The following is a 25,206-nucleotide window of genomic DNA, read 5'->3' as shown; positions in this document are numbered from 1 at the left end:
AAAATAAAAATTGCAAAAGATCGACTCTTTTTTATAAAGTATTTTATAGAATATACAGCTTTTCAGCCGCATACCACAGTAAAGGTAAGGTACAACATTGTAAAGCTAATTAATAGGGGGCTACCGCAATATTGTAGGTTTGATATTGGATATTTACACGTTAACAAAAGCCAAATAGGGTAAAGGCACCAGTAGTCAGCCTTATAACGCATTTTTAAAGTTTGTACTCTCGACGTTTCTACAGGATTAGTCGAATAAATAAACGCATGACATGGTTAGATCAATTGTTTATTATAGTTTTAAAACAAAGTATGTCAAATAATAACAATCCTCTTTATAATATCTATAATTAAGATTAAACAAAAAATGGCACTTTTCCCAGTAGTCAGCCTCTAAAATCCAGTAAGCAGCCTTTGTGTACCCAGTACTCAGCCTTTATAAACTATTAATAACAATGAAATAAAAAACACTATTATTTGTATTAAAGTTAACGATATTATAATATTTATCATTCCTAGGTAGGAAGCTAGAGTATAGGTAGGTACCTATACTCTTATAAGTACAATTCTCATGCCACAAAATTTGTAGGCCATAGTTCTGTTGCTTAAAATTATTCTTGAAACTAATAAACACTGTATTTATCTTCTTATCTTTTATTAATGAATCTGTTTATTTAATAGAATTCATTATTTTTAAAATCGGTTTAATTAAATGCTGGTGAAACCCGTGCAGGGGCCCGTTAGATATTGGAATATTTCTCAACAAAAGTATGTATACACTTTTGAACCTTATTTAAATGAGTTAAAGTTCATAATATTTGGCAGCGACGTACCAAGGAAGATAATGGCTGAGTACTGGATCCGTGAAACCCAGTGGTCAGCCGCATTAAAACGTTATTTACAGTACATATGGGGCTACTTTATAGCACTAGTGCGAGAAGTAGCATATTATGTTACTGTGTCGAACATTTAAAGGGCCATATGTACTGTAAAACGTTGTACAATACATGTGCGAATAGGTAATTCGCAACTCGTGTCGATTTAAAACACTCCCTTCGGTCGTGTTTTAATTTATCGCCACTCGTTTCGAATTTCCTATTTTTCGCACTTGTATCGTAATGTACTATTCAAATGCGGCTGACTACTGGGTTTTACTTTAAATTGACTGAGACATGCCTAACTAAATTTGAAAATGTAAATGTAACGGTCCTAACGGTCGTATTGGATCGAAAATAAAAAAAATAACTAATAACCCAAAGGTCAGCCGTGGGAGGCTGGGCACTGGATTTTTTGTAAAAAAGTGGTATCCAGTGGTCAACCTCCTCAATTTATAAGTTAAATATTGATATTTCTATTTAAATATAACGCAATTTAATAGATAAACTAACCAATAAACCCATCATTAACAAAAAACAGTAACTTTTTATATTAAAACATATTTTGTCTCACGCGTTAAAAGAACACCACGTGCAGTAAAAAATATGGCGGACATGACATTCTAGCTCTCGTCAACAAACATCACCTTTATGAACGAGTATATTTCTTCTCCCCGATACCTCACCGCACCTGCCGCGTTACGTATTAACGAATAAGGAATCAGAGCTCCTATTTGACTACTCGCGATTTGTTTAATCGAATATACCAGATATTTATGACCAATAAACGACTTAAAAGGCTAACTACTGGTCCCTGGCTGGCCACTGGTGCTGTTACCCTACCATTCAAAAGCTCGAAACACGAAAACTAGACTGTATGTGCCCATAAAAATGGGCAGGCTTTAACCAAATGAAATGAAATGTTACTTCGCAACGGTTGACTCACCGATAACGTACGGCACTGAGCTATGGGGCCGATCCTGCAGCAGTCCGAGCAGTGCGAGCATTGGCCGGCGCCTTAGCGGACGCCTCAGCATGCGAGTTGTTTCAGATATTTCATATCCTACGTTGCTTATAACGTACCTAGTGGCCATCAATGAATTTAAGCGCAGGGGTACGAATCCGAAATACAGCTTACGTAGCAATAAGAATGGGTGACATAAAGAAAGATGTCTTTTCAAATATTTTTTTTTATTTTCTTCGATTTGATTGAATTCGATTGAATTGAGTCCCTCGGACACATTTTAAATTACTACAGAGTTCAAAATAATACTACATGTACCTTCCTACAGAAACCCAGACTAAATTGAAACACTAGCCATAAAATTTCAAATCAATTTCTCAATATTCCAGAGTAAGTAGTTGTTTTCTTTTCTATATAAATTTTTTGATTAAATCACCTTTCTAAAGAAGACATTTAATTTCAAGAGGTATTTCCATTCCTTTTGGCGCTCGTTTCTAATATTGGCCCCTTCTCTTTGAAGGGCCATCAATGCAATTTACCCGCATATTTTTAAGCTTTTTTGATTTATTTTTTAAATTAGAAATAATTTCTTTAAGTATTAGCAGACGATAAAAACAAAATGTTTATTATTATTTTAAAATGAATTTAACTATCTATACACGCGGTAGCGTGTCTAGCCAAGTTCAAAGAAAAAGGAACTGGCAACGCAGCAACTGTGTGTACTACACAAACCATTTCGAGCTACAAAAGTACCCCTTCACAATTTGAAAGCTATTTAACCTGCATATATTAAATTTGGCACATTTATTGAAACCCCTTAGCTTGTTTACAGTACAAAATATTCGTAAACGTAGCTCAAACAGTTATTGATAAATTAACGATTAAAAACCGGCATGTTTTACTGACAACTGATTGACTTATAGATCAAAAAATTATTAGATTAAATGAAGACTTGTAGGTCCAAAACCTAGCCCACTTTCAGATAACCTAGAAACTTGATATTTGGCGTCAAGGTAGGTTATTACTTATTAGGTGTTTATAGAGGAAAAAAAACAGTTTTAATACTTTTCCCTCTATAAAAACCTAATAGCCTACCTATTGATAGTAAGTATCAACAACAACTTCCATACATTTAAGTATGAAAGTAATCGTAAATAATGGAGGCATTTTACAAAAAATACGGTATTCATAATGTATACTATATATATACTAATAATTTCTGTACAAAAAGTAATAATATTCCATCAAAAACATTAATGTGAAATGAGAGCCAAGTTCAATATGAACTACGACTAGTACGAGTATAAGCGTTGTTGTTGACTTGGCCGACAAAAGAATTGAGATCATGGGTGCCAAGTTCTGGGTAGAAAATATTTTTACAACACATTTATTTTACTTGGGATGTAATTCAAGTTCAAAATTTGACTTGGCCAATTTTTATGTACATGTTTTATTATATTGGCTTATGTTGTTTTTCACAAATTTGGTTTGTTGGTTAAAATAGCATACTGGCCTCGTACTTCATATTGAGCTTGGCTCTCATTTCACAGTTATATTTTTGATAGGATATTCCAGTAGCCATAAAAGTGAAATCACCAAAAATCTTAACAGTAATGTTGACTCTTCCGGTTTCGAATTCCGATAAGAGCTATCATTTGCATTAACATAAAAAATATCCAAGTGTTTGACATCGCCCAATTGTTTGCCACACAGATGGTTAACTATTTTTTTTTTATATATGTTAGTCCAATTATCACTAAAAAATAGCACATTTGTGTTAATATAAACTTTTAATGACTTAAAACAATTTGTTACGGATTATTATTGTACACAAATATAATAATTAGATATAAGAACCTTTTTATGTTTAAGGGATAATATTCATATTCCTTTACTGATAAAATTACAAATTTTTAATGTCAAAAGGTAATACAACATATAATTAGGTAATTCAATTACAGTAAAATAGAACAATACAAAAATAATCAAAACAATTCAAATATCCAATAAATTAAATTAAATCATTATTGTAATATCCTGACATGTCCTAAAAGTCATAATTATCAAAAATTATAATTATTTTACATTTATTAATACTGTTGGTGACTTATTGCCAAATGCAAGAAATCAACAACAAAAACACGAGAACCTGATTGCAAATACGTCATCCAGCAATATTAATACTAGTAAATAACTTTGTTATGGTTAGTAGACAGTAGCCAATCCCAGCCATCATTTCCCATTTGAATCGTAATCAAAAACCCGCGTACATTCTAATTTCCCTCAGGAAGCTTGCGTAGTTATATATAACTATGACGCCTTCAATCTGTTTAATCAGTAAACACCCTCCTTAATTAATAGTGTCGTGAATGGGGTGCTAATGCTCGGTGATTATGCCTTTACGTGTGACGATGGCGGGTGTAAAAGTAGTCCGGTGCGACGCTTTTATTTTAGCCTGTGTACCTACCAATACGTAGCTGTAAAGGACCGACTATAGCGGGACTTGCTCGACGCAATTTATCCATAGAGGTGTCGTACGTCTTTAGTTTTGGCGGAGATTTCGCTCTGGAGAAGAGGTCCGCTCATTCAAATAGGTAAATAAAAAAATATTTGTTTTATGTAACTTAAGATCACTCGTAATAAGATAACTTTTGTAAGCTCAAATGTCAATTATATTAGAAATGAGTCGGAAAGCTTTCTTATTTTTTTAAAATATAATTAAGGGCTATTAGGTACTTATGGAAATGCACTGAGTCAAGTGAATGCAGTGGAAATGAGAGCGTTGAGAAGTGTGTGTGGTGTAAAATTACAAGATAGAATTAGGAACAGTGTGATAAGGGAAAAGTGTGGACTGAACGAAGATGTAGTGACAAAAATTGAGAAAGGTATGTTGAGATGGTTTGGACACGTGGAAAGAATGAGTGAAAGAAGGTTAACAAAGAGAGTGTATAAGGGAGAAGTAGAAGAGGGAGCTGGAAGGGGTAGACCTCGGCGGACTTTCTCTGATCAAATCGGGGAAATCCTGAAGAAAGGCCAGGTCAAGAGCACCCTAAACCGACGAGCATGTATGAGCAATGTCATGAAAGTGAAGGAAGCGAAAGAGGTATGTCAGGATCGTAGCAAGTGGAAATCCGTGGTCTCTGCCTACCCCTTCGGGAAATAGGCGTGATTATATGTATGTATGTATGTATGGAAATGCACTGGTGTGGGAGATATATAAAATCACAAATGCGTCTAACACAACTTACTTCTTTGTGAGGCATTAGGCCCTTGTAACGTTTATAATCGGTGATTACTACATCAATCGATGAATCCAAGCACAATGCGTTTATCGACGAAAATTAAATAGCTTTTCTATAGACAAGCGCTCGAGTCTTATAACGAGCCCAAATTTAATGAGGTTGCGTTATTTTATTTACTTTGTGTATAGCAAAATCACTAATATTCACACTTTATAGCTAGTAGTAATTGTAGCAAATATAATAGGTACTTACTTGAATAAATAAATTATACAACAACTGTAAAATTGTTATCAAAGGCATTTTTTTTAATAAAAAAGAGGCATTAATTTACAAGATATTGAGTAAACTTGTAAATTGATGCCATGTATTAAATTTGTTGACACTTTCATATGAAACGGAGTACAATTTTATTGTAATAGCAGACAATATGGCAAACACAGAACAATACAATGAAATTACGACGGTTCCATACCAAATGGGCCATCACGGCTTACATTGTTCATTTTTGTCTCAGTTTTCCTTTATATTTCCACGTATTCGTTCAAATTTTAATCAATCTAGGAAGTTTGTTTATATGTTGTTAAAATTTAGTTTTTTTAGCTGTATCAAAAATAATATGTTTTTTAAAAGGTTCGCCTACAGTTATTACATTGAAACTTACGTACATACAAAAATTAATATCATGCTGAATGTATAACTGGTAAACACCGCATGCAAGTTATTAAAAAATAAAGTCAACAGCAAAGGAAAATTTTGGTAACATACTTTTAAAATGAAGGTTCAATTATATTGTGTCTATTATTACTTCACGATTTTAAAGTTATTGTAGGCAGTATAGGTAGGCACGTTACGATTAACAACAGATTAAGAAAACTTGGCAGGCTTTGTAATAGCTTCAATAATTTTCTTTTAATAATAAAAGATATTCCGGATTTTACTGATATAATAATTTCTGTCTGTATACTTACTCAAATAAAAATAGCAAACAACGAAGCATTTATTAAAATGATTTTGTAACATTTGCTTATATGCTTAGGTAGCTACCTTAACGCGGATTTTGCATCAATATCTTTTTCATGCTATATTGACTATCAGGTTTTTACTGTTTCTAAAGTAAACTAAATACGTACCTAAGGTTTACGTCTAAATGCTCGTCACTGTCGCAGGAAAATGTCATGTTTAACCCTAATTCATCGCTTATAGAAATAACATTAAGGTGTTATTTATTATAAAAAGTTAATCTTATAAATATGTCTAAAAATCACATACAAAAACATAATTTACTACAACAATCTAGACTAATTTGGCACACAAGTGCCTCACAGGTGTATGCAAGATTCCTCGTAGCGTAAACATTAAGAACATCCGCTGTATTCTCATACATTCTCAGATAAGCACCAAGTTAGTGGTCGAGGAAAGAGCTGCAGACGTTGTAAAGCAAAACATACTTGGATTCTGGTTATCTGTATGCAGATTTCTTATAAGTTAACGACCTAAATAATGTAATTTAGTATACGGGATAGTAATGGTATCACTTTGATATCCATCTCAATCTATTCATTTACAAGAGATGTTAAAAATGGAAAGGATGAGAACACTGGTTAGCTTACCATAGCAGGTTAATGGAGTCGATACCGCCCGCACAAATTATCAATATCACCTAACAAACAAATAAGGAAGACATGACTGATAAATACAAAATAGTTAAAATGAAAGGTTGGTGTTTGTTAAACCCTCCGTTAGTAAACTTTTACAACCTTGTCGTTGTAACTTTCCACGACATTAACTCTCACAGCTACACGTTTTCTCAAAGCGACAAAGTTCTCGACTGCATACATTATGGACATGACCTCGATAAATATAAGTCTAGATACTTCTATCTATCGTCCTCCTCGGATCTACATATCGTTCCCTTGTCCCTAGTTCTTTACTGATTAAACCCTAAAATAAACAATGAAGACAGAACTGACAGAGGCCCGCAACAGCAAATTTATTAAACAGCTAGTTTTACTTAATTTATTAATTATGCGTGTGTGTTAAAACGCATAGCGACAATACGTATTTAATATGACACTTGCAACACAATTATCATATATTTTAAGGAAAATGGCAATAATATTATTATAATTTTTTTAACGTGACTACACAGTTTGGTCGACATAATGACGAGCCACTGCCCTTTTTATGACAAGATTGGTGTCATGGCCGAAAGGGCCACGTCACCACAATAAAATTATTTGTCTGTCACAAAGTGACAATAGTTATTTGTGTCCCAAGGGAGGAAAAGTAGAAAATTGCGTGCCGCGTGTAAAATTGTCACCTGAGCCGAAGGCGAGGGTGACAAGCACGCGGGATGGAATGACCTACGTTTCGTCCCTTGGGACACAAATAACTATTGTCACTTTGTGACAGACAAATAATTTTATTGTGGTGACGTGGCCCTTTCGGCCTGCTCGACGGCGGCTCTAAACGAAGCTCGCTCGCGCTGCGCCAAACGAAGTTGCCGCTTTCCGCTCGGAGGGCAGAAAAATACATTTTTACTACTAAATTCGTGCTATGATTTACGAATGACGGGTAATAGAAGGGTAAGAGACAATGATCGGGCGACAGAATTGTAGAATTATATTTAGTAATTATACAAATTAAAATTATTTATTCTTCGCGCATTCTCTATTAAAATTCAAGAATATATGTATTGCCTCAACAGCTGCAAAGATAGTAAAGTTAACCTCCCTACATAGACTGTTTTTTTTTTCAAGGGTGGTTAACTATCTCTGCAGCTAACTTTACCAGTGTACCTGAGGCCGAAATAAGCAAAAATTCAATTTTTACAAAATAAAAAATTCAAAACCTTTACTTAAGCTACAAAAACAAAATTCTTTACTTCTTTAAAATACATACTGTGTTGGGAAGCACCGCTCTTTCCTAGGTTAACAACAAAATAACAAGGAAACTATTTAAACAATATAATTATGAAACCCTAAAAATCTAAAAATAAACTTAATACTACTTTTAAAATCTTTGGCCGCTCACAGCCAACATTGAGCAACTAATTTCCGAATAACGAGCGTTGTTTATCTCACTTTTATATAGAAAAATTCCGCCCATTATTCAATTTTAATTTTTCGAATCAGAGTTCCAAGTACATGGAAGCTTTAACTTTTTAATTAAAAGGATAAGGGAACCGCGTGACCTTTTTCCATTGATGTCTATAGGACCGGCAATTCAGCAATTAATACGCAGATTTGTTATTGAGATACTTAATCGTGCTTTGTTAGAGCAAATTACCAGTGACACCTGCGGGTTAATTATCAATAGGCGCTTTGTATAACATTTTAGTCGAACGTTAATTATTTTGTCAATTATTGTATACGTGGCAAAAAAAACAGCTATCGTAAAACTAGACAGTGTGGTATTTAGATCGGTACGATTTACCCGATGAGTTGGCCAAATCGATAATAATTTATCAAATTTATTTTGCGTATTTTTTGCTTATTTTATATTTAAATACATACTAATTTTTTCTTGCCAGAAACTGAAATCATCCTGATGAAATTAAAAAACACTTGGTCAGTTAAATCGTACTAATGCAATTAACCCATAGTACGATTTTAACCACTAGGCTTTTTTAATACATATATTAGAAATAATAATACAAATATACGCTTTAACATAGACATTTTTTGAAAACCCTCACAATAAACTAGTTTAAATACTGATTATCGCGTATATATTTTCTATAAATAACAAGTTATATTGTGACAAAGTCGCATAATAAGTTCCACGCAAATCAATAATGATTAGTTAGATTCAAATACTTACCTTGATTACAAATGATTAGTTTATTGATGGTATGTAATACCACTGGAACTTTGTTCTTACGTGTAAAAAAAAACTGTTGTTTAAAAGGCACGTATCGACGAATCTCCCCTATTATATTAATGAATAATGAACAATTATATGTAAATTTAATAGTTCTCTAGGAAATAATAGTTGCCGCCGATGTATTTAATGTTGATTTCGAGTTGATTTTGTTTATCGAAATCTACCCTTAGATTACAACTATTTTATTGTTTGATCTAAAGTATATCCAGTTAAGTAATCCAGACAGATAAGTACCTATATAAGTAATCATAATATCCAAAGGCCTAAATGGTGTATGATACTGATATAAAATAAAAGTAATTTACCTACAGAGTGTCATTCCATTTTTAGGTAAGTAACGCAAGGAGGTAAAGATGTAAGCAATTGAAAATCTCAGATTTAGGTATAGATAATTTTGGCGCGTCAATTTCCATATAACAGTTTTTGTAATTTTTTATTTTTATTCAAATATGTAATCATCAGTTTTACGTGAATAAGCTTATGTGACGAACTATATACATTAATGGGTAAAAAACGAAAAAAGATCAAACCCTCCAAATCATAACAGAAAATTATTTAATATTATTTATCGACTAGCGGAATTCCTTTTTTGTACGGGTAAAATGCCCCAATAAAGAAGTATTTCGGAGTAAAAGATCTTCCATTCTATCATTTTATGTACTAATACTTTTTAATTAAAACTTTGATTTGATGTACCTACCTAATAAATGCCAAGCGTTTTAGCAGATCATATTTTAAAGAGAAAAGCTTTACATAATTGAGTTTTTTATCTCGTCTCGCTCCTGGTTTGTGCCCTTTGTAAAGTTTTAATTGCTTATCACATTTTTCGTATTATAATAATCCTAAATAACGAAAAAGAATATTTTTGCTTTCATAGTTGTTTCGCAAAAGGTGGACAAGTTTGACAGAATTCGAATAAGATACTCCAAAATACTCGTGGTAAATTCAACGCTACTAGTTTTACTGAGCTGGTATTGTTATTAACCTCTATAACAACGTTTTGTAAAGGGTAAATTCAAGGGGCTTAACGGAATGCACACCACCAGTGTGTTTGCAGGCACTATTTTTGAACCTTGCACCATCGGGTTTTCTTGAAGCCTAGGAACACCACTACAAGAACGAGAAGTCAAACTGTGTTCTAATAGTTACAATCGTTCGATTTGAAGCTGGCCCCGAGCCGCTAATCTTTTGTCTATTGTTCAACGCTCAAAAATCAGTGTTGGTGCGCTCTCCGATAACGCGCCTTGGTTGCGCATATCGAGGAGTCATTTTAGACTGGTTCGGTAGCATTCGACTCGCCAGCACTCAGTAACCGTAGAGAGACCACACAAGATATCGCATTTTTTTCCATTTGTTCATTTTGAATCTTATTTCAATTTCCATAGGAGTTATAATTCAATGACCGGTTAAAGTGACCGGACCCTTTTTTGCAGACGAAAGATTAGCAGCTCGGGGCCAGCTTCAAATCTAACGACTATACCTAAAATTTTATGCAATATAGCATACGATACAGTTCTAGATATACTGCGGCTGTAGCACGGTCGCATTTTTATCACTTGTCATTGTCTCTATGCCTATCACTTTCACACTTTAACATACTTGTTAGAATGTGACAGGCATAGTGACAAGTGATAAAAATGCAACCATGCTACAGCCACTGGTCTAAAAATCGTTTTTAATAATAGCAATATGTCACCCACGGCAAATTCACAATATTGGCTCCGTATTTTTAACGTTACGGTGTATAGTGTATGACGTCATATTGGCGTCGTACAAATAATCAACTAATAAATAGATAACCAAATATGGAGGTTGTTTACAGATCACCCAGAATGGCGCATTATTATATCATCTTATAAATGTCAAATGTCAACTAAATGTCAGGTACAACCTAAACATTAAATGACGTAAGAAGCGACTAGGTAAAAACCCTGTGCTTCCAACAATAAATATATGCAGTAATTAACCAAGTTCAGTGGTACCATTACTCCCTCAAGTACCAACATTCCACGTGAACACAACACAAACATACTCAAATACATATCAATAGTGACGTCGAGTACGAAGAAGTTCTGAGTTCGGAACCTACTAACGAACATGTTCATAAGTAATTGTTGTTTACTATATATTTGAATACATACATTATAATATCAATGTATATCCTCGCAAAGTATCCGTAACACAATCCTTATTAAGCTCGTAAGCTTAATAAGTATTGTGTTTTAGTCACCGTAGGTAACTAGGTCGATTTATGAAATATTGTCCTTTAATATTTATTTTAAGTGGATCAAAAGCTTTTATTTTGTCACGCAAAAGTTTTTTCCACTAACCTAATGAAATCGTGCCCTATCAATCATCAAATTCCGTCATATCAGGCTTTTAACCATCCCTTTGTACTTCTTTCGCTTGCAAGGACTTTGATAATGAATTTCCAAACGCCTCGATTCCCCGACGACGCCTATTGTACGTTTAAGACAAAAACAGACAATGAGAGCATTGAAACGGACAGTTAGGTTTATGAAAAACACTAGTTCATAGTAATTAACCAAGTATTCGCTGGCTAGGTTTCCGTTTCAGTTAGGGTAAAAAAGATTTCCTATGCCCGAATATTGTCCTATACAGGTAGCAATTATAAACCAATTCTCGTGAAATTTTGTGAGCAAGTTCGATGATCAAATACATCCTTTTGCCGATTCAAGTTTTCGAATTTGTTCAAAATGGCGGAGCCATACATTATTTAAGTTATGCTCGCGAGGTCTACAGCTCATAGTTTCACTAGTATAATAATTTGTTATAGTCAATAAAGTTAAACAATGTTGTGAAAATTAACTGAGTTTTTTTTTTTGATAAATCACATCAGTAACCGGTTTAGATATTAAGGTCATACATAAAGTACGTATAATCTCAAATACTGTCTTAGATTTTTTTATTTAAAATCGGTTTTCTAAATTCTTTCTGACATTGCGTACAAATTTTGTTTAAGATACGATCAACCAAGAAAACGGCCATTTTTCCTCAGGCACTTTTTTGTGTGAAAAAATCTATTTAGAGTCAAGTTTTCTGACGTAGTCGCGATATACGACACGCCGACACGGGCACGTACACTTGTACACACACGTAGGATTTTTTTATTTGACTCATTTAGATACCTAAGATTTTATAAATCAGTTCATGTGCTATTTTATGGAAGTTTTTTTTATATACAATTGAGCACGGTACTGCTATTTTAGTTTAGGACATCTCAGTTGAAAGACATCCATCTTGATAATATTCGTAGTATTAATACGAAAGCGACTAAATTCATGAACCTACTACAAACAGTCGCACGAGAAATGGGCTTTATTTTATAATATAATATAATGGTCTAAGCCGGTAATACAACTTGGTTGTCGACAACCGGGCATATTATTGTAAGTCGTATATAATTCAAACATTAAAATAATCTCGGGCTAAAATTGCTAAAACGCCCGACATACAATTTTTATTTCTTCGTTGCACTGAATTCCTAGAATACATATTTAAACTGAATAAATCATACCTAACTAAATAGACAGCGAGTTATATATTCAAATATTTTCTTTCACTGCGTTATCTCTAAGTGGCTTATCATAGAAACTTTCAGTATTACCCACATATAATATACTAGATTTGTACTTTGTTGTTTCCAAAGTGTGAAAATGTCATCATAAATATCCAATTCCCAATATAATAATGTTATGTCAAAGTCGGTGTAAAGTTAACTTAGACGGACTCTAAGTACCTAACATGTCGGTACTTCTCAATTGATACGTTATTAACGTGGAAAACAGTTTCATAGTTGACGTGTGTATACTGCCTGTCCTAACCTACGGTGCCCAAACTTGTACACTCACAGAGCTTCAGGAGTCAAAACTGAAGGCTTGCCAACGCGCTCTGGAGCGCAGAATTTTAGGTGTTAAAAGGACCGATCGATCGACCGATGCAAAGCAATTTCATAGTTGACGCGTGTAGACAGCCTAACCTACGGTGCCCAAACTTGTTCACTGACAGAGTTTCAAGGGTCCAAACTGAAGGCTTGCCAACGCGCTATGGAGAGCAGCATTTTAGGTGTTAAATGGACCGACCAATTCAATGACGAGACGACTTTGACAGCGTCCTTTACAAGTGTGCTTGGAAGAAGCACAAAATCGGGAGTTATGGAAAACCAGGGGAGTGGGACACTCAAATAGGGTAAAGAAAAAAAGCAGTTTTTCAATTAAAGCAGTATTTGTACATGTACATAAAAAGTTAATGGTAAAACTGGCACTGGAATTTTTTTACAATTTTTTTGGAAAACCTAGTTTTTGCAAAGGTAGTTTGTCACTTTTTGACATCTATCAATAAGGATATTTAGACTACGCCATAATGCCATCATCGTCATCAAAAAGTCGTTTTTCACTAAGTTACAATAAAAAGTAATTTTTTATTGCTATTAACTCTGAAACTATAGGCGAAATCCAGAAAAGTTTATACCAATGATATTTTGGTCTCTAAATGTGATCAGGAATACAGTGTTAAAATCTTTCGGTTTCCTCATGTTACACCATGTAAGTCCTCTAGCCAGAAGGGCGCTTATGGGACTACTCCCATAAGCGCTACTTACCCTTCTGGCTAAATTTAAATTTTATTAAGTAACAGAACAGAAAGACCAAAACGAAGCGCGCTGGTGGCCTAGCGGTAAGAGCGTGCGACTTGCAATCCGGAGGTCGCGGGTTCAAACCCCGGCTCGTACCAATGAGTTTTTCGGAACTTATGTACGAAATATCATTTGATATTTACCAGTCGCTTTTCGGTGAAGGAAAACATCGTGAGGAAACCGGACTAATCCCAACAAGGCCTAGTTTATCCTCTGGGTTGGCAGGTCTGATGGCAGTCGCTTTCGTAAAAACTAGTGCCTACGCCAAATCTTGGGATTAGTTGTCAAGCGGACCCCAGGCTCCCATGAGCCGTGGCAAATGCCGGGACAACGCGAGGAAGAAGAGAGAACAGAAAGACCAAAAATAAACATAATAAAAATGGCGGCCGCATTTATATATTCAATGGGCCTTCTTTATCTTCATATCAATGTTCAACATAATCTGATCTAAATGAGTAATTGTGAAATGGCGGCAGCTTTTTACCATTTTGAGCAGAGATTTATTTTAAAAGCCCTTAAGTCCGGATCCTTTTATCAATTTTAAACATGATTAAACCAGAATTGAAGAAATGCTTACGCTTACTACAATTATAACCACGGGTTCATATTGAAAATTAATGTCGGATGATCCAGAAAGCCCCATGCCTTTTGGATCCTTCGACGTTAACTTTGAACTCGATCAGACGGAGAAATTCCATATGACCGTATTGGCCGTCTATCGTTGCGCTCTCGTGCGCAAAATAACTGCCTCGTTGCCTAATAAGTCGTGTACCGAGCATCGTGCCTAGCCAAGGTGACAACCACTTGCGCTACTAAGACAACGAAACACTGTCTCTCTCTATCACTCTTCTATATTAGTGCGACAGTGACAGTTGCATTTCGTTCGCTACGGAGAATAAACGATTGGCATGTTGGCTACGCACCTGGGTGTACCCAGGTCCAACGCCGTTATTTACTGGCAAACCTATTTCTTCCATGCACGAACATATGCGTGGTAAATTTCTTGACTGACAACAGCCACCGTAAACCGTAAGTGGGAAGATGAAATATGAAATATATACTCTTCAGAGATTGTAGAACTTCTTTAAGTAATTACATTTTTGAAATGTATCTATCCCCTAAGATGATGAAAATAGGCTTAATCATTTTCAAAAGCTTCTAAGTGGATGATGTCGTAGGCGGTACGTTTATTATATTACAAATTCCACCACATTAAACCAGTATTATGACTTACAGCCCGATTCGAAGAATGATATATGATAACGATAATTTCTGGTTTAAATAAGTTCTCATTTATATATCGTTTGTATGTCGTAAAGTTGACAGAAGCAGTTCGATTCGGCCAACCAATGCCACTTTGACGTTAGAAATATCGTAAATTATTGGGATCACAGCGGGATTAGAAATAAACGTCAATTTTGTCATGTCCTTAAGTTATGAATCTTTTATTTAAAGATCTTAAACGTGTCTAAATCATTCTTCGAATCGGGCCGTATGTTTAAATGTCTTCCACCATCGACATTAACGCATTCACTGCTAGTGCGAGCTACGTGCTACGTTCGTAGCCGATAACACGGGGAAACACATTTGTAGCTAAAGGCGCCTACAGACACGGAAACTACCTTGGAGTCGCTGGTAGTAAATGTATTAATACAATAAAATTCAAGAAAATATATTTTGTACAAACATAGTTTACTCCAAGATTTTACCTGAAACCCTAGCTGATAGTGACTGGAATAACTAATGATGGCCATTAGACACGTCTCATTTTTATACGAGATTTCTTATGCGGCCTAGATCTTAAAGCATTCATCGTAACCCTTGGGACTCTAGCGGATCAGCCCACCTTGGCAGTTTGTTCTGATTCCCGACGAAGCGAAAAATCTCAATATAAATAGGAATCCAGCCGCCCTGAAATTCAACATCATACGTATATATTACATAAGAAGGAACTACTATCTTAATTAATGTGAAGAAGGTCACGCAACATATATTATCTATTACGGGATTACTATGTTCTTACATTGGACTGATATTGAAAAAGCCAATCAAGACAGCGCAGAGGAAATACCAACCCCTTCTCAGATTTGAGAATTTTAGGTAAACATATTCGTCGCGCTGACGGGGGCGACTTCAACAATTAGTGCGACAAGGACAACTGTAGTTTAGGCGAAAGTCCTTGGTAGAAATCTAAGAAGTCGAGGTATACTTCTTAATTTGGGAAACGGAATGAGAAAGAAATTGTCTGTCTGGCCGTTTTGTTTTACGTTTGTTGTTGCCGATTTAGTCTGTTTACGGCGCATTTATTTGGCCGTTTCTACCGCTTCTTAATGTAAATAATATCAAAAAAAAAGCTTAACGTACAGACTCAAGTACTAGAAGTATTGAATGCATATACAAAAAAAAAATCATCTTGGTCCAACATCCAGAGGAAAATGTCGAGAACGTTTGTGTAGAAAAGTGACCACTAATGTTTCCTCTTAATACATTCACTAAAAAGTGTTTTGAGCATATAATAATCGTTACTGGTTTTTTTGAGTTTATTCAAAAAGTCTTAAATTTTTAGGAAAAACTAGAGGTGCTACGAAAAACTTCCCTTTCAGTCTGCTTTTTGACGTGACGGACGGGCAACAACTAGGGAACCCTACATTGAGTAGCCCGACATGGAGCTTAAATCAAACGTACACGTTGACAACAAAATTTTATCTAAATGTTGTTATTTAGTTATTATTATTATTAATGGGGTGTTGCGGGCCTTTGAGTGTCAAGTCGACCAAGCAGTGATCTATCGAGACAGCCCTTTAAAGTTCATTACTAATGCCCATGGAATCCAGGAAGTTCCAGATTCTTTGGGCCGTAATGTTTTGTACCTCATAGGGTTACAATACATGCCGCCCTAACTAGGTACTTATTTTTGACATTAGTGGTCCACAGGAACTATTTATTTTAGTTACCATTCGCACGTTAATTTCGCTCTCACTTCTCCGTACATGTATCTATTAGCGCGACCGACGGTTGAATAGGAATAAAATGACATAATTTACATATTATTTTGATGTCAAATTTTAAGTTTGAATTGGCCTCGTGCTACTGGCTCGTTTTTTTACAATATTATTACGACTGATGAGTCTACATGCAGGCATTACGTAACTACAAGGTTGTGTCCTTGCCACTTTCGCTACGAAAACCGTAAAACGGGCTTAGAAGTCCCAATTAGCTATGCATGTAAAGATCTTAACAGTTTTTATAATATTCCATCTTAATTAGTTATTTATGGATGTATTTTTCATTTTTATAATAGTACAAGTTTTCGTTTAGAATGTGCCTACTGACGCTAATATAATTTAACACATTTACTGCCAGCGCCAACGACCCGCTAGGCGGGTTCTTTATTCGTAAGCGCTTTTCACTACATACGGTTTTCCCGTGTTATTGGCTACACTCGTAGCGCGTAGCTCGCGCTGACACTGAACGTGTTAAGGCCTTGGAGTACCTACCAAACACTCCGTTCCGGAAAATCGTGACCGTTATTCACAACATTTGTACCGAAATTAAAAGGAAAACATTTTAATCGTTAAGTTTATATCGTAAAATATAAATACACGTGTATTGCATTGTTAAGACGAACAGGTTTTTGTTTTAGTATTTTTACTTACAAATAAAAATGTTCTTGCTCAAAGAGAAAAAAAAACGTTCAAATAAACCGCTAAAATTAATTTTTTATGCAAACTATCGATTGTCTCTAAAAATAACCACAACAAGTTGGTAAACCTAAAAAATATAATGTCACAGAATTAGTTTTATTCGAATACCTTTTATAGCACACCAGGGTCCAAAGTTACCAAGAAATATACTTTATGATAACTACCGTAATAATAATTAATTAAATAAATAACTTATGTAACAAGATATGTATCGTGATAATTATCCTTTAGTATCATGTTGGATACTTACTCGTAAATAAATGTAAAACAAGACTTATATTAAAGTCGGGACCGAAGACAGCCAGTTTTATCAGTCAAAAGACCTTCCAAGAAGACCAAAAGGGTGAAACCAGTTAAATACAACCCCAAGGGTAGTGCCAGTACTTAATAGCACAAAACTCTTGTAGGTTAGGTTACTTTTTATTCCATTGATATATCTTAATACATACTTCAAGAAAATAACAAAATACTATTAAAAATAAATGATGATTTGTTTTTCTTTTCCTTATTGCAAGAAACAATCGTCATGTTTAAAAATTAATTAAACGCTTCCTTTCCTTACCTACGAATTTATCCAAAGAATGCAGATTTCATTTCCTTTAAAATTTCACACAACTGTATCAACACTCCACATAAATACACTAAAAAAGTTTGTAACGTCCACTATCCATACAAACTTGTGAAAAGCTTAACACTCGAGTTAACTCTTATGATACCGAGTTCACTTCGTTACACTCCCGAACGTCATAAAATGGTGATCAAATACACGTCCTTGCGATACGGTACCCAGAAGGAGACTAATGTATACAGCATCGCAGGGTTGACGCGGTGCCAGTGTGCGTGAAACCCCCATACTTACACGGCGTACAACAGAGATTGGGTGGAAGTGTGCGTGATTTTCTTTGGCTGTGTCCGTGATTTTCCAAGTACTGATAGTCGGCCATTATGAATGTGTGTACCCGATCACCTACAAGTGAAACGTGTATTGGTACCCGGGTAGCTCGCGCATGACCGAAAATCTTGAAAAATATATCCGTTTGGCGCTTTATTTGAATATTGCGCAGTGAGTAAGTATGCGACGAATAAGTGTAAGTTCTACGGTGTATTAAAAGTTTAATTTTTATTTGTATGCTTACATACATAGGTATTTTCGTAAACACGGTTTATATTAGTAGAAGAATAATATTTTTTATTTATTTATTGCGTGTTTTTAACGAGTTTTCACCATCTTTTGAGGGATCCCACTAATCTCAACTTTTTTTAAGCCTGGAGAACTAGTCCTTTCCATTTTCGTTCATCTGCAAAGCTGCCAACTCGGTTTCTAGCAAATTCAATCCGGATTCAATGGTGGATAATAACAGAAACTATTTTACGATTTTGGCAAATTCAAACCATTCACCCATCAAGTTTTATAGGTAGGTGGGGATTTAGTAGATATACAATTATTAGGTACAACAGGTACTTATTTATTTACATATAGGTACATTAAGGTGGTCCAACATTGTATGGATAATAAAAGTACTTATAATACGTAAATGTTTACTCCACAAGGCTCTCTTTATTGTATTATGAAATCGTAATCTATATGCGGACGTTTTCTAATAATTTGTTAAACCACATAGTGAAAATGTTATATCTTCTCACAAAGACCTGCCATTGAATACATCACATGGTATGTTTAAAAAAAAATGTTTTCTTTGTACCGCCGACTTTATGACGTCATAGTTACTGCCCCCGCCATTTTTGCGCTTGTTATCTTATTAGGTATTTGTTTTCAGGATATCACACTGAATCCAATGATACCATATATTAGCCACATTACAGATGATTTATGCGAAAATCAATTTCTAGAAGGCTTTTAGACCAATTAACGATCTACTATTTAAGTGAAAAATTGGAAATACTCCACATTTGAAAGACTAAACTAACATTTTAGCTTGTAAATTCCTGCAATTTGTACATGGGTATTACATTTCCCTCGGGAATTACATCATTTCAAACAGTGTAAAACTTATACGCCTTCCTACTCAACATATTTAATGTGATATTTTTTTAAATCTTATTTAATTAATCTCAAGTTTTGGTTCTAACTACGTCTCATTGCACTATTTGAAGGAAAATTCACTTTCCGGTAATACACGGTACATACTTTATACCACACATATATCATATTATACAGCTTTAATTTTATGTCCATATGTGTAATCCATCAACTTACTCTCATCTGCTAACCTAATGCCCACTTCCTGCTTAATGTTAATGCATTTAAATTTATTTCTCATTTTCAAGTCTACACCTCAAACCATCTCTGTGCGCGCAAGTACAGTATCCTGCAATAATATTTTGCACATCGATGTGGGCGGGAAGTATATGTCACGTTCTTAAGGGTTATTATTCAGTGTTAGTTTCATCACATTTTCGTCAAGCCTACGGTGGCTTTTCGTTTTATGAGAACTTTAACACTTTTTGCTTAATATGGTCTTGTGGGGTGAAAATGAGACGTGGGTAAAAATAAGACAATACATATTTTATAAAAAAAACACATTGAAAACTTTTACAGGATAATACTATAGGTAATTAACATATAATGTAATCCATAATGATATGACTTACAATATAGGTGTATAACAATAGGGTTTTCGGTAAAGTTTTTTTTTTAACCGTCCTATTTTTACCCCACCTGACCCGATATGATGAATGGCTTAGAAAAAACTTTTTAAAAGATCTGGACACTCAGAAAAAATCTAACAGTTATTTAAAATTCAGCTATTAAAAAAGTATTTAATATTTTGTCTATTTGGCTACTTACCTCGCGTTTTTATGGGTGTGACAATGTGTAACTAAATTTTATTTGATTTATGAAAAAAGCTTTCAACGAAATAAAGACAAGCAGACGTTTCAATTATAATCTGTGTCAATCAATAACCGTATTATCCTAGAATTAAACAGGTTTGTATTAAAGGTTAAATCGAACCTCACCGAGCTTCGAGAGCCATCTAAAGACAAAAAGCCCTTGAAAGTTGCTAGTAGGTATGATCTTGAATTCGGATGCAGGAGCGGAAACAGAAATTTATATAATATAAATAACTCACGTGAATAATTAACATTAAGTATTAGGTACACTTGTTTTGAAAAATTAGACATAATTTACTATTAGCCAAACATCTGCTTTAAATACAAGATGTGTTTGGATTAGGAAAAGCATAAAAAAAATGTTGACTAGAGATTTCTTTATGCCGTATGAGTCGGCAAAAAACATATTATCCTCATTTCATTATTTGTCGGTTCTAAAGAAAAAGATGCATTCATGTTAATAATGTAGGTACTTTAAGATAGGTATCTTAAAGTTAAGTAATGTCCCAAAGTACTGCCAAGATTTTCTTCCTCACCAAAGATCTTAAGAAATATACCTACGGACCTAAAGCTAATTGCCAATATTTTCTAGTTGGAGAGGTGCATCTAAATAGATAAAAATAAGATTCTATTCATGCTGTTAAATATTACGAGTAAATTTCGTTTAGGTATCTATCGAGGCACCTCCTTCGGCACTATTCGGCAGTACTTCTAAGTAGCATACAGAATTATGAAACTTGGGAATAATACAACTTTCTGAGAACTTATTTTCTTGGAGCTTCATTTCTATAGTTAGTTTTTTCTTTTCGCTTTTGACTCGCACTGATATTTAATGTAGATCGATCTGTAATCTCGAAACGAACGAAAGACCTACTTCAGAGCTATATTGTTTACGTAGTAAGAAGCCGGGAGGCATAACATGTACATAAAAATAAAGGTCCTTTAAGATTAAATAACTTTGATAATATTTGACTCCAGGATAGAATGGCTATTGATATCACAGCGGTAATCCAATCAAGATTGTTATTATGTAAAAAAAATAGATTTTAGAGCCTGCTACTACTCGTATACTTAGGTTATATATTATACTTAGGTTGGTACGTACGTTTCATAGAATTGTTGTGTACAGCCAGCTGCAGTTTCCTATTGGAAAAAAGAACGCACGAAAAGGAGATCTTTTACCAATTAAATAACTATGAAAGGAAGGCAGATTTTTCATTAATATTTTTTATTTATTTTGGAGGCAAACGAATCATCTGATGGTAAGCAATTACAGTCGCCATGGACACCTACAACACCAGATGTGTTATAAGTGCATTGCCAGCATTTAAGATGGGGGAACGCTCTTTTCTTGAAGCTCTTTTGGTCGTAAATACCGTGGGCGACAGTTCATTCCACAGTTTAGCTGTGCGAGCCAGGAAGTTTCTGGAGAAACGCACAGTTGAAGACTGCCAACCCTCTAAGTGAAGATGAAAATGTTGTTGTGTGATGGAAATGTAATTTTAATCCGATAGTATTCTATTACAGATGATATGTACATGAGTCAATATTTTGTAGTCAATGTAAATACTGCCATATAAAAATGTCTACTGCATCCATAGGTACTAGGGGATAGCGGCCCATCAGGGAGGATGTGATCTATAGTCAAAATATAATTTAATAGCACTTTTCTATAATTATTATTATTTTCTCATACGCGCCCTAGTTTCAAACACTTTTAGTCGCTAAGGGGTCCACTGGACCCAGTACTTTATGTAACCTCTTCTTCTTCCTCCTGCCCTTATCCCACGTTATGTGGGGTCGGCACAACATGCTCTTCTCTTCCATTCTCCTCTATCTTTTGTCACCTCAGCACTCACTCCTTTCTTTCTCATATCCTCTTTCAGTACTTTATGTAACCATATAATGAAAACTATTGAAATACGATGGATCACAGATATATTTCATAAATAAAGATATAAAAAATCATGATATAATAATCAGCAATTTTTTAAATTTGTTAATTAAAAAATTAAGTCATTAAATAAAATAAAAAATCTTCTTTTTTAACTTTTTTTGTAGTTTGTAATGTTATGCTTATAACTTTAATAGCCCATTGTACCTTGTTTTCATAACTATGTTTTCCTACGCCGCAATTATATTATCATAGAAATTTGATCATAGATATAGGAAACATATGAATGTGAAGATTTTATGACGATGTAACAGCAATATACGATTAATTATGATTTATATGTTGCTACTCTAATAATCAGTTATAAGTCTAATTGCGGCCTTAAACAACAAAATATTACTGCCTCATTAAAATTGACAAGATCAGTTTTGATACTTTATTTTTTCGTTAATACAATCTGTTATCTTTTTTGACAAAGCCATATGAGCTGCTATCTTTTATACTAAACAGATAAAAAATTTAAAGCCATAACCGTATCCTTTAGGCTTGAAATGAGGGTTTTTTTAGTCTTGCACATTAAAGGGTTAAGACAATTTAAAATACAAGTCACGTAAGTAATCGCTCATTGGTCCAGTGGTAAGAAGCATTTTCATGTGTCCATGCAATTTAGTAACTTGCTTTTCCTAGTTTATTTAGTATAAGTTTGCTCACCTTTGTAGGTGTTTACTTTTCTTCTTTAAAATAATCTTCTTCTTTAAAATGCCGCCTGCGTGATCGGGCTTCATTATTTGCCTAATAGTTTTTAACATGCAGTTTTAGTTTTAACACCATAATCAATGGTTGTTTACGTATTTATCATATATAGATTGTGTCATTCACGACTCGTAATGTCATGTTATTAATGGTAAGATTTGACCATACTGCGCGTCATCGTTGATGACACATAACATTTCTTGAATAAAATGTTGTTTACTTCTATTGAAGTGTTTATTACTTAATAACTATGCCAACTTCAAATCTTTTAAGAATCCGTCACACAGCGGCAACATTACCTAAACTTCAAGAATCACTAACAATTTACATAGTGACACTATTTAATTCTACGACGCTCTAAATTAGTAGGGTTAAAATTTAGATAGTAAATTTATTCCTTTCATCATCCTTACTCAGGCTTTTCGATAGACTTAAAAACAGACAGCCTGCAGGTGATTAGCGGTCAGGTAATAAACTAAACTAAAATAAAATATAATATCTCCATACAAATCGCTAGCGTCGTCGGTGTTGGTCGTCGCATGGCAAGCTATGGCTGAAAAATACGTATGTTGTGCCTAACGTAACTTCTAAGTCCGTTAGCTTTTGTTTTATCCAACGATTTAGTACACAATTTATCTGTACAAAAATATCTCACTTGTTAGTTTTAGGTTATTCTACATACCTTTCCCAAAATTGATAGACACCACTTAAACAGTCATTATTTTATAAAACATGCATGTTCCCTGCCCGCATGAAAAGATAAAAGTAATTGCCTTAATGCGTCACAAATCATAGGGTTTTTTTTTGTCAATTATTCGTTTTTGATAGCTTTATGCGATAAAAATATGATAATACGAGTAGAGATTAGAGATAGCCAGAGAGATCATGGCGGTAAATTAGAATGAGGAATATTTTAGTACTTACACCACATGTAACTTTTGGTATGGATACATAAATCATGCATGGTGACAAAACGGTAAATTAAAAACTATAAAAAAAAGTTTTTTTTTTTCGCTGTAACTCAATGGTGTGGAATATCGTTGGATAGGTCATTCAAAACGAATAAAGGTCTGTAACAACCATTTTTTGATAAAGTGAATAATCTCGAAAATAATCGCTTCGAAAGAAATAAAATGGATTATACTTTTGGACCATGGGTCCAAAAAATATGAAAAAATCGTAAAATAAAAGCTTAACACATTCAATGCCAAGCACAGTTACCTGTTGTATTGGAAATGAAAATACTTTCAATGAAAACTATAGCGAACATAATAGGTCCAGCCGTTTTCGAACTATTTAAAAAAAGTCTTTTCTTCTTATCTTAGTAAAATACGTACAAAGCGCCGCGAATATACTCCTTTATGATAATTTTATTGTGTACATGATACTTCCTAATAGCGCCCGTTTAGCTTATTCTGACAGAATGTTAACTACGGAACCCTACACATGGCCCGACATGCTCCTAGCAGATTTTTTTCATTTATTGAGAAACAAACAGTCACATGTGACCGAAACCGGCAAAACGTGTCACTTCGTCGCTTGCCATAAGGATAAGATTTGCTTGTATCTTTTTACAAATGACCTGAAAGGCGTCCGTCGTTATGGCAAGCAACTAAGTTGGACGTTTTGCAGGTTTCGGTCACATAGGACTGTTTTGCTGGTTTCGGTCACATATTATATATCGATAAATCAGAAGAAAATAGTTTCCTTAATTTACATTTTAAAATACGTAGCAAATGCACCATTAAAGACTAAAAAACGTAACTACAGCTTGGCAAGCCATTTCCGTCAGTAGAAAAAGGTGGCAAAATTAACAAATTTAGACGCGAAGGGTTGTCATCCCATAGAAAATATTAATTTCGCGCGTTTTTCTACTCAGGCACCTAAGAAAACTATTGTCTTTTTTATTTGCTTAGTACATTTAGAAGCAAAAGCGGGCACGAATGCAATAGTACATTTCGATGCTAGTGCGAAAGTATGTAATTACTTCACGAGTACCGAGATATCTGCAAAACTCGGGACGAGTGAAGAATGACATTTCCGCACGTGTATGAACGACGACGACGTTCTTTAATACAGTTGTGAAAAAATAAAAAAAACAACGAGTAATTTATTTTATGCATGTTCTATAAGATAAAAACAACTGTAAAATATAAAACATTGTACTATTATTACCTAAGTATTGTTATTTACGATTATTTGTGTATCGTATATTTATTGTGTAAAAACACTATAGAATGTTGCCTTTGGAAATTTTAAATATGCTTGCAGTAAGAAAAAAACGCCTCTTTTTGACAGGCGTTTCGGCAACTATTCCGTTCCATTCAGACACCTTATTAAGAACAGTTTTTCAATATTCAAAATTAAAAAATAAATGTGTTTC

General features: G+C 34.3%; 1 protein-coding gene across 1 annotated transcript in view; it reads right to left on the bottom strand.

Annotated features, from left to right (window-relative positions):
• The window catches only part of LOC133516415 (zwei Ig domain protein zig-8-like), a 177,656-nt gene extending 158,755 nt beyond the window's left edge, over window positions 1–18,901 (bottom strand). Inside the window, exon 1 of the mRNA XM_061849341.1 lies at window positions 17,886–18,901. The gene's annotated coding sequence lies outside the window, so the exon portion shown is untranslated. The remainder of the gene's footprint in view (window positions 1–17,885) is intronic.
• Window positions 18,902–25,206: the final 6,305 nt, after the last annotated feature.

Source organism: Cydia pomonella, chromosome 3, assembly GCF_033807575.1.
Source record: "Cydia pomonella isolate Wapato2018A chromosome 3, ilCydPomo1, whole genome shotgun sequence".
Lineage (NCBI taxonomy): Eukaryota > Metazoa > Arthropoda > Insecta > Lepidoptera > Tortricidae > Cydia > Cydia pomonella.
This window is presented reverse-complemented; position numbering and strand designations above follow the sequence as displayed.